Genomic DNA, 11,622 nt, shown 5'->3' with positions numbered 1-11,622 from the left:
TTTTTTTTTTTTTCTTTTTTTTTTTTTTTTGAGTGTTTTCACTATTGTCTAACGGATAAAGGTCAGTTAGCTTTTGTGCTGCTATCTGGCGGTGAAAGGTCGAAGCGTCTGTGCAACAGAAAATGAAAAGAAAAGAAACAAAGTCAAGGGTGGTGTTGAATAACAAAGAATAAACGATCCAGCGAGGGAGGCAAAAGGTTGAGCATAAGCTTGAATTTGTATTGTTGTGAATAAACTCAGGTGATCAAAAAGGTTAGCCAACCTAGGTCTGTAGTGAACTGAACCCAAAATCTTAGAACTGGCTTAAACAGTTCTTTCTACATTCTTAAAACAAACATTCATGATAAAGCTGCCAGACAACTCTCCCCCAAAAATATGTGTTCTTCTGAGTGATTGATGCATGAGCAGGTATCTATAAGAAGACAAAAGATCGATTTATTTAGGTGTTTTAGTTTTTTTTTCAACTATAACACTGTTTTTAAAATTTATAGAACAAAAATGCCTTGAAAACACTAAAGCCATTCCAAAAATCGATTTTCTATCTTCCATTTGTGCCTGCTCACGTATCAGTCACTCGGAAAACAACAGCCTTCATCATCATCTTGAGAATGTTGACAAAATATAGGTGAAAGTATCTGTTTCTCCATTGCTAACACCCCGAGAAGCAAATAATATAGTAAGGAATCCCGAAGCTGCTGTTTATCATACAGAAAAAGATTCGCTTTCTGCAAAGGAGAAGTTGGAAGAACGGCACAAGATCCAAAGAAGTTCTGGCAATTACTCAAGGAAAGGAACTAGAGATATCTGCTCTATGATGCTCCCCAACCGATCTAATCAAGAGAAGTTGACAAAGCAGTGCGTCAGAGCAGTACATGTTGACAAGATGCTTCTGTTTGTATTGGACAACGGCGGTATGAGTGGACTTGTTAGAACTTTCAACGGTGTTCTGCTCCCTCCATCTACTCGTACAATCAAAAGACATATCTTTCAAGCAAAGAAAATGAAACTTATGAAGCTGAAAGCAGATATGAGAGAGACTAAAAAAGTTTCGTTGAACTTTGGCTGTTGGTCATGTACAGGAGTGGGCTACCTGGCAGTATCTGTGTATCTCAAGCTAATAAGTTGACAATGGGCTGTCCAGAGTTGCATATTACAATTCAAGCGCTTGAAAGTTAGACATTCAAGTACTTGCACCATATACTTGCAGCTATCAGAGTGCGCCTGAAAAAAATATGTAATTGAAGAAAAAAATATTTTGTGTAGTATCTGATTCTGGTTCAGATGTTGTTAAAGCCGGCTACCTTGGGGGATCGAAAGGTCTTCGTGCTTTGGTCATTGCCTTCACCTTGGTATAGCAAATGCTCTCAAGTTCTGGAGAGAAGGTGAAGAGCAATTAGTTGAATGTGATAACTATGATGATCCTATTTGAGAGCAAGAGGTTGATACAGCCGAAGATGACCTACCTGATGTCATTGATGAAAATATTGTTAATACCGTATCTGAAATGGATGATCCTTACGAGTTAGATGAAGAAAGTGCGCCTGATGATTGGGCCGAAAATACATCTGATTCTGAAGGCAGCACTAATGATATATTGTCCATCCCGGGACACAGGTTCGATCCCTTGCGTGGCTAGTTATTTGGTTTGGGATGGGGGTCTGTAGCGTGACTATAAGCTCACCCAGAGTCGACCCAGCTCTAAATGGGTACCTGGAGAAATCTGGGGAAGGTAAGCAGGAAAAGTATACAAAAGCACAGGATAGCTTGCCCATTCCCATCATGGAAAGTGGATGCACTTCCTGGCTGAAGGGCCACGAATTGGAGATCAGCACCGCCGGTTTGGACCTTAAGGGTGTAGTGCCGTCATACTTACTTATTAATGATATAGTGCCAGCGTCTATAAATGATGTGTTGCAGAAGTTGCGTATAACCCTGAAGCTACTAAAAACAAAAACAAAATCAAATGTCCATCATGACATATTTGAAGGTCTTTGCAAAGACATAGGAATGTGAGGTTATATACTTAATGACATGAAATTTCGCTGGAACAGCACACATACCATGATTAGTTCCTCCCTCCAGAGGAATTCTGCCCTTCAGAAATTTTATGGCATTAATGTTCGAGATATTAAGATCAGAAAACTGGAACTCGCTCAAAAATTTTCTCAATGATCAGCTTTTATTCCTGTTTAAGAAGCACTTCGTTCACAACCCTAAATTCAAGTTGGAGTTTTACTAACGTACAGCTTGCTTGGAACCATTTGTATATGAATTGACTTTGGTGGAGTGAGTGGCGGCCAGACAGTCACCCACTAGCTTACTTAGCTCCTCATGTGGGCACGCTCCCTTAGGTGAGAATAGAAATATGAAAGAGCCTTCTATATAGAAATATCTGAATTAAGTTGTTGACTAGTTTTCGCGGTTTTTAAATAAAACAGGACTTACACTCTCTGTCCAAAGATCAGATGCTACAGCAGGTCGGAATACGGAAAACATAGTCAAAGCCTATGAAGGCGTCTATCTTGTTTAGCGCCGACGAAATGGCCAGTTGGTAATTAACTTTTTTTTTATATATATTTAGCTAGCTCTTGTAACTAATGCTTTGTCAGCTAAGAAGAAGCTCTGGTTTAACTCAAAAATATCCTTCGGAATGCTCAGAAACAGAGCAGGAAGCTTGCAGTACCGTTGACTTAGATCTTGGAAAGAAATAAGTAAGGTCGGGGAGTTTGCAAAAAATTGGAAAGGGGTAAAGAGTACAAGTCAGAAGAAAAGGTGGTTTTAGTGATTTATCAGTGTTCGTGTCCAACGAATTTTTGCCACCATGGATGCAGCAGTAGCTGCAACCTAGTAAAAAGTGAATCTCCGCCCATACTAACCGAAGACAAAAAACGAATGTGTTTTTATAGAAACTATTCTATGCATAAAATTTATTTGATGCTGATTCAGGAGTGCTAACTATTACTCACGTTCTACTTCAATGTAAATCTTGAGTGTGAAAACAAATTTCCCTTATTATTGAGAAAAAGTCCGAGACCTTTCTAAAAATGACAGTGGATCGAAATAAAAAGTAGACCATTGAAATCGCCATGATTGAAAACACCTACCCGGAGGAATTCAGTCCCCCATCCTAAAAACCAAAGAGAATTGTATTTTTTAGCATGGATGGCACTGATGTATCTCCTTTATTTTCTGTTTCTTATTCTATCCTTCAAACGTCGACAGGTCACTGAGTGGTCGTAGAGATGATTGAGGGCTCTTGCGAAAGATTTTCTTGTATTCGAAGCTGTTTGTTTTCCATTTTATTCGAAGCTGCAGTGCTTTTGTGTTTGAAAGAAAAAGTTGGTTCCTTTATTTTATTAAATAAAAAAAAAAGTTTTTTAAACTGAAAGTAAGGGGCGACATTAAAACTTAAAACGAGCAGAAATTATTCCGTAAATGAAAGGGGATGTCCCCTTCTCAACGCCTCGCTCTTTATGTAGCGATAAAAAAGATTGATATTTGTGGCGATAGAAATTTCTCCGATAGCGCCGCTTATAGCGCTGGAGATTGTGTCAACTAGGCTAGCGCCGCTCTCAATTAATGGGAGAAGATCGAATATGTAGACACATAAATATGGCCTATTTTTTCTCGAGCTATCTGGAGATCCGATTCCCTTAGGAGCATTTACCTTGGAGACTTACGAGCTAATTATCTATTATTAGGCTAGGTACAGACATATAAAATGAAATAAACACAGATAAAAAAGACAATAGATTTATTGAACTTACATACTTAGTTGCACAGCAACGGGTCGCTTCAATGACAATAATGGTGACAATAATATAAGAATTTCGTCTGAATCTCTCTAGGTCTGACTTACTAATCGTTTCAAATCGGACTTACGATTAAAATTAAAAAGCACACCCACCCCACTACAAAAACATAGGTTTTCAGTCCTGCGCCATGAGGACTGGCTCGCCATTGGTCCAGGAGGACCAAGGATGTAAATCTTTCGTCCAATAAATTCTTTTAAATGTTTTTGATGACTCGAGCATTCACACGGTTTTTTTTTGCCATTTAAACTTCCTTAGAAATATTTTGCTTAGCATTTTTGTTGCTACTAATTATCTTAGTGAAATTCAAACGACTAGGGTCGTATTTTAACTGAAAATAGAAATTTGATGTTTTTGTTTAGAGTAAAACTTATGTCTAGTTTTAGTGGTCATTTAAAACGATTTATGGACTTTTACTATATGCCCGAAAACTCATTAGAATGACGTGCTCTGTTCTTGCCTATATATCGACTTGAACTATTGGCATACATCAATCTTCCCATCAATTAATGACTCCCCGTCATAAGTAACTGCTCATTAGGGGTGATAAAAATTTTCTCTATTATTTTTCTTATTTTATTCTACATCCCTTTCTAAAATTCATCTACCGGACTAAGATTATTCATGGTTCTTGGCTAGCTACTATACTAAATATTTTTTTTTTTTTTTACAAGGCCTTTTTTTTCAATTTTGCTGTCTATATGACATACTACATTCTACCTACGCTACGTTAAATGAATAACATGATAATATTACACCTAATTCTACTTGTGGTAAATACATGAATGATTTATAACACACAATATTGGGTTCATCATGTTCACTGATAACATTATAACACTTTCACTATTGGGATTTTTGAATTGTCCAAGTTATTAGGAAGTAACATATGTAGATTCACATCTATTCATCACCTTCGAGTCCTTAGTGTACTACACCCTTCTGTTGTAAATTATTGTCCTTCACTTTTTTTGTCTTGGCAAAAATTTTGAAGCATTTACGTTATGGTTTCTTCATGGAACAGTTCGAGCCTAGTTGTCTTTACACGACAAGTTTTCCCTAATAGTCAACTGGGAAATGACCGTTAAATATCGTTCTAATAGTCAACTGGGAAATGATGCTTCCCACTACAGGTGTTGGTGTTTTTCTTCTCAGCATATCATTTTTAGGATTTTTTTTTTTGAGGCACATAGAGGATGTATTCTCGCGTAAAATTGTTCATTTGTGCCTTTTGAAATGGGTTGTCGTCATACTATAGTGACTCTTTTAATATATTTTCTTTAAATTCAACTTCAAACATCTTCAAATATCATTTAACTTCAAATATCATTTAACTTCAAATATCGTTAAATATCTTTTATGTTGTACTGCTCGATGGTGTTCTCACAATTAAACTTGAAATTGTCTTTAATTTCGGCTTCAAATATCTTCAAATGTCTTTAAATGTAATTTAACTTCAAATATCTTTATCGTGTGCTGATCGATGGGGTTCTCAGAATTAAACTTCAAATTGTATTTAACTTCAGCTTCAAATATCTTCAAATTTAAATATCATTTAACTTCAAATATCGTTAAATATCGTTTAGCTTCAAATATCATCACTATACTGTCAAATTATTCTGGGGTCCATAGTGAGTATCAAAGGCGATATCTATGTATTTATATCTTGTACTGACCGATGGGTTTCTCAGCATTTATGTGATTATATAGTTCGTTAAAGTACTTGATACTGAGGTTCAAATATAGTGTTACCTGATACGTAATATGGTTCATGGTCGAAGAAACGACGATCGAAGGTAACTGTTGTTTTCGTAGACGAAGCTGGGATGAAAATTGCCTGGAGTTATGGTGAGTACTCTTCGTTGGTTGAGATATGATGAAAATAGATGCTACTGGGTTGTATCTGTACTGGGCAGCTCATTGTAATGCTCAATAACCAATGTTTCCATTTTACTCCCTGTAATAAAAATAGCGAGGCAGAATCACACGTTCTTTAAAGTAAACACTCATAGTACAAATTAGTCACGTATTAATTGGGTAAATTAATTTCTAAGCTATGAGACAGAATTAAATAAATACACTAATATTAGTACTCACAATGAAAATCTAAAACAGAGATGTCTTCAAATTTGTTTTGAGAACGGACATATCGATATTAAATAAACATAATTTACCCTACATTATTAAGTTTGAGGTCTAATTTTACAACATATTTCATGCCTGAATTGTTCACGCACGTCCGTGCTGTATAAGAAACGCATGTTGCAGCGTCATAACCAAACGGTGTTACGTAAACGATACTACAATGAGGGAACAAGACATAACAAGGACGAGTGGAGACCTCTATACCCACTCGTTGTCTAATGTCTTCCCTATTTCTTGGCTCAGACGTTCTCATGGAGTTCCGGGTTTAACCTCTGCATTTCAGCTGTTTCCCCGTGTTCTTCTCTTGGTTTTCGTCTTCTTATTCTTAGGACTGTTACGTAATTAAAAGTCAATAGGGTTCTTATGGTCAGGGAGGTTGCGAATACGAAACATACGGCCAATAATTTGTTCCACCAGAAATCGGTCGAGAACAATCCGTATTTATTATCTACATACGCTAATCTTTGGTCTTCGTTTGTAAATAGGGGAATCTGCGAATCTAATGCTTCTCTTATTTTTGTAAGCCTTATCGTTCCTTTATTCTTTTCTATTTTTGACCATATCGAGGTTTTGATTTCCTTGTTTTCTATATTGGGAATAGTGTACGACAGGTTGATCGCCTTGAAGTTAGTTATTTTGGGACTTATTATCTTTGTGCTTGTGGTAATTAACGGCCTTCGGACGGTTGACTCTTTAGTTACGAGTCGACACCCTTGTTTTATGGTTATCGTACCCACATTTTGTAACAGTAATTCTGTTTTGTAACTTGGGTCTATTTCTTCTGTATTATTGTAACAAGACAAAGCTCCGACAGTTTCTCTTGGAACTGAGAATAACCAAAGGTCATTTCTAAGGTGAATGAATGTTTCTCGCTTAGTACTTCCTACCACGTTTTCGCATGAATTCGGTGTTTCTTCCTGTTGTGTGTTTTTTAAAAATATATCTAACATACAGGATCCAGACTTGACATTATAAATAGATAACGTAAGTTGGCATACTAAGTTTTTGAATCGTACGCACTCTTTTAAGTCTTGCGTATTGGCTAGGGCGTATTTTCGTCTATCTTGATCAATAAGCAAGTACTCTGCTTCAGGCGTGATATTCATAAATGAATTCGTCTTCTTTATGCTAGCCGGGAAGGTTGAAATTTTGTATAGGTCGTAAACGGATTTTTGATTTATCAATGGAATTGTTACTACCACAAATCGCTGTTCATTTATTTCCGTGACGTGGACTTTTATTTTAGTATAGTAATGGAATAAATTTGATACTTCTGGTTCTATGGGCAAATGTAAGCCAAACGTTAGGTGTGTTTTTATTTTGTCTAACATATTTTTTAGGCTAGAAGGATCAACTAGGTCGTAGGACAAAGTTCCTCCCTTGAGGGCAAATAGTGCAAACTCGAACTTGCTGACGTCTGTCGCCAAATTTAGTAATGACATGGTAATTGTATCGAGCGAAACCATGGTTAAGCTCGCGTCTATTACCACGCGGTCCACTTCATTCCTTAAGTAATTCATTACGTCTATAGTTTTTGAGATTCTCTTAGATATCATATCGATTTTATCTCTCTGGTAATTTGCTACACTGGCTTGTATCTCCTGAACGTGTAATGTTACGTTCATGGCATTATTCAACTTTCTTACACTTTCCCTTAGGCTGTTTAGGTCTTCCTCTGTCGTTAAACCGAACAGTCGGGAGGCGAGTTCTCCAATGATGTAAATTAGGCCTGTAGATCTACGGTATTTATTTCTTCGAAAGAATACTTCGAAAATCTTCGTGGTACTTTGTTTTAATTTTTGTATTTCCGTGCTGAATAATTCAAATAGGGCTTGTAATTTTTGTCTATATAGTATTAAGTAGGCTTGATGAGTTGAAATTTTTTGTGTACTTTTCTCATTTAGATTGGGTAATGGTTGTTCGTCGTTCGTTGCGTAATTTCCATCGTAAGGTTTTCCTTTCCCTGTAGTCAGTAGTTTAGGGTTTTGTATTGACTTTGTTTTAGCAACGTCTTTCGCAAAGTATTCAACATTATCCGCCAGTCTTTTCCCTCTGTCTTCCTCAGTGCTTGTTCCAAGTGCCCTGTCAATTCCTGTCCTTTTCTTATCAGGGTCATCTATTACGAATTTTGATTTTTGTTTGGGTACAACTGAAGTTGGAAACTCTTTATTATCTTTATTATGCATTATTTTACTGGATTGTAGTCCTTTGTTCGATCTAAGGTATTGAAATATCGATTTCTTGAGTTCATTCGTGTTTTTTTCTAGTCTTGTTACTTGTTGGAACAAGGTCTCGAAAGGTTTGGGGTCCAATTTCATAAAGATTTTCCATGCGTCATGGCTAACTAGCAGTGAATTTTCATGCTTGAATATTACTCCGTGTTTTACAATATCTTGGGCCATTGCGTGAACAACGAGAGTAAGGCTGATATTCTTAGGCCTCATCTTATTGTTTGTTTCTATACTTAATTTATCATTTATTGTACCCATTTGTTTTTGCAAAATTCTTTTGTATACTCCTTTGTTATTATTATATATATGTATTTTTTTTTTCAAAGGCACTTTAATTTTTACTTAGGTTATTTCTTATTATGTAATCATTTTTTGGCATTTGCCAAAGGAAACTGATTTATATGCGTAAAACAGAATAATTATTTTATGATTAGATAGGTTAGGAAAGTAAAGTTAGGACTTCCGAGCTTAATTCTGGTCGTGATATACCTCTATGACTGGTTGAGATATAACTTTAAAGCTTAGCTAGTAATCGCTATACAATTTAATTTTTATATTATATTTCTCGAGTAAGAAACACATGAATGAGTAGCGTGCAGCACGTAATTACACTGGTATCTTATTTTTATGTGTAGGCCTAAAATAATTATAATCTGCACTTAGACAAAATAGTTTATGCATACAATGTTAATTTTTCCACAGTTACCAACTAATAGGTAGTTTTGAGTTTAGAATCTTCTCTTGATTTTCTTATTACTATTTTTATAGGCGTCTCTTTTCCTTTGGTATGTTTTTATGCGTTTCAAGAATAGTTTACTACCAAGGGATTTGTATTCTTCAGATTCAGGGTCAAATAAAAATTGTTTGTAATATTGGATTTCCGCTAAAGGATGATGTATGCCTTCATATTTGACACATTGGGGATTTTTTTCGAGGTTATAGCAAATTTTGGGGGTCTGCATTTATCAAGGAGTAATAAGTCTGTTTGAGTGGGTCCCCTGCAATAGAAATACTTGATATTGAGGTTCTTTTGTAGGCGTCTTATCAATAATTGGAAACAACCAAGTTGCTTTGCGCTTCTTTTCCTATACTTTGTTTTGACCTCCCCTCTAGCCGGACGATACTTGGGGGAATTTGCATGTGCTAAACCATACTTATAAGTGTGGGGTGCATACCCTTTAAGGTTGTAGGTTACATCCCATTCTTTCTCATATATTTGATTTCCTTGTTCGTCCACGACTAACATAGCTGCCGAATATTTAATGTTTTCCTTCGCGTTCATTATGCTAATGAACTCAGTATCAATTGTCGCCCTTCGAGTAGGTTTTGATTCCATTGTTATGATCTGATAATGCTCACAGTTAGGACCTGGGTCGATTTTTTTTCATAGAAAAAACGAGGGAATAGGTCTCCAAAAAAAACCAAACGTTGCCTTTGGGCGAGCCCTCCCCCCACACTTACCACCAAACGTGGTCCATCTAATTAGGTTTGATTACACAACTTAATACTGAGTAGGGGATGATTTCCCTAGTTCCTTTGTAGAATGTAAGTTGAAAATGCGGTCGGTAGGGGAAACCAAATCTCCCCTCCCCATGATATAAAATCCGTTCTTGATCCCGATGATTGGGTCAAGTATAGGTTGTCCAACTGATTAATTCTCATTTATAGGGATATAGTTAAATTTTTTGTGAGGTAGCTACCCAGTAGGCAGAATGTGCTACAGAGGATCTAAAAATACTATTTGTCATTACGGTCGACCACGAGCTTTCCACGTCAGATTTTTTTTTTTTGGAATGGGGAATTGTCCTGGAATTTGGAGATTTGGGAGCCAGTCTTGCGGCTCGAAGTTTGGCCTGGGCACGACAACAATGATATCGTTACCCCCCACACTCCGAATCCCCAGAACGCTCCGGCTTCTTTCAGTTGGATTGGATCCATCGTACTGGGATGGTACGTGTAATTTTTTGTATCCAAGGAAATTATTCGAATGAATCATATGCATTATTGCCTTTTAATTAGGATTTGCTTTTTGTGAACTGATATATTTTGAACAGAATTTCTCTACAGCATTTTTATAATCATATGTTTTTTACTCGTGAGTTAAAAGTTAGGACGCCTATCCATTAAAATCTTTTAATCCTATTCTGATTAAGCGTAATTCCATCTATCGGGTTTTTTAACCGTTCTACCTGACTGTGTTATGATTTTATAGTATGTTTACTTTGGTTTTTTCTTTTTCGTTTTGTATAGTGAAATAAGGTCAAAACTTTTGTATTGTTTTTTAAAAATTTCTTGTCCTTTTAATTTCGTTTGTTTCCCGTGTGCGGCTACTGAGGACGGTCTTGATTTCCCTATTTCTTTAGCTACTATATGGTCTGATTCGCCGTCAGACTCTTCGGAACTGGTTACCGACGAATCCGAATTGGAACTTTTAGAGGTGGCACTTTTTGTGGTATCACCTGCCATTCCTTCGTATATTTCTACTCCCCTGGAAGAAGAAGGTTTATTCCCTAAGTCCTCGTTTTGATTCCTCAACTTGGGAGATTTGAAAGATTCTTGAGAGCTTTGGGAGGAATCAATACTTTTTATAGGGTTTATCCACTGTTTGAAGGCCATGTCTACAGGGGGATGAGACATTTCTTGATCTAGAGTTTTCCTCCGTGGATTATATTGTTTTGGTCTGGACTTGGATACAATTTCATCATAATATTGACTTTGCTGATCATCAGTTGGAGTTTCCTTTTTAGGTAATGTACTTTGGCTTGTTTTTATGGGGAAATCCGTGAGATACATGGCCTTTTATAAAGTCTTTCTGGTTGACGTTTTGGCAGGAGTTTGGTCCACAATATGAACGGGAGTTTCTTAAGATCTGTTTTATTATTCCTATAAAGACAGAAACCTTTCTATTGGTTTTGCAGGTGACACTATATCATCTGGGAGTCTTTTGGGTGGACATGGGGTCGAAATTCTATCGGGGAACAACTGGGTTTTTGGGGATATTGTATAATCTAAATCTCCTGCGCTCACCGATGAATAATTCTTTGGACTTTTTCGCGTTTTTATTTCAGGAAACAATCCTGGTATTAGAGATTTTTTCTTAGGAACAACTACATTTTCCATAGCTAAAAATTCTTCGAAATTTTGTTCATCACTGTCATTCTCGAAATAGTCATGCTTGAAATTAAAGGGTTTTAGCTCTTCCAGTCTTGACCTAGGGGGCTCATTTTCTGAATCTGACGAATCAGTAGAAGAGGGATGTGATACCCATCTCTCTGGAAGTTTGGTTCTTTTTATTCGGCTAACATGCACCTTGTAAGTTCTTCCGCTATTGGAGTTTTCCATTTTAAAAGTATATTCATTATCGTACTTTTTGACTATTCTGTACGGTCCAGAGTATTTGTTAGAAAGTTTTTTTCCTTCTGTTTTTGCCTCGT

The 11,622-nt window shown here is 36.6% G+C and overlaps 1 pseudogene; it reads left to right on the top strand.

Annotated features, from left to right (window-relative positions):
- Nucleotides 1-1,027: 1,027 nt before the first annotated feature.
- On the top strand, nt 1,028-1,636 carry LOC148956781 (uncharacterized; annotated as a pseudogene).
- The last annotated feature ends 9,986 nt before the right edge of the window (nt 1,637-11,622 follow it).

Source organism: Artemia sp. Qi Xiang Cuo, chromosome 1 (genome assembly GCF_049724085.1).
Source record: "Artemia sp. Qi Xiang Cuo chromosome 1, ASM4972408v1, whole genome shotgun sequence".
NCBI lineage: Eukaryota > Metazoa > Arthropoda > Branchiopoda > Anostraca > Artemiidae > Artemia > Artemia sp. Qi Xiang Cuo.
This window is presented reverse-complemented; position numbering and strand designations above follow the sequence as displayed.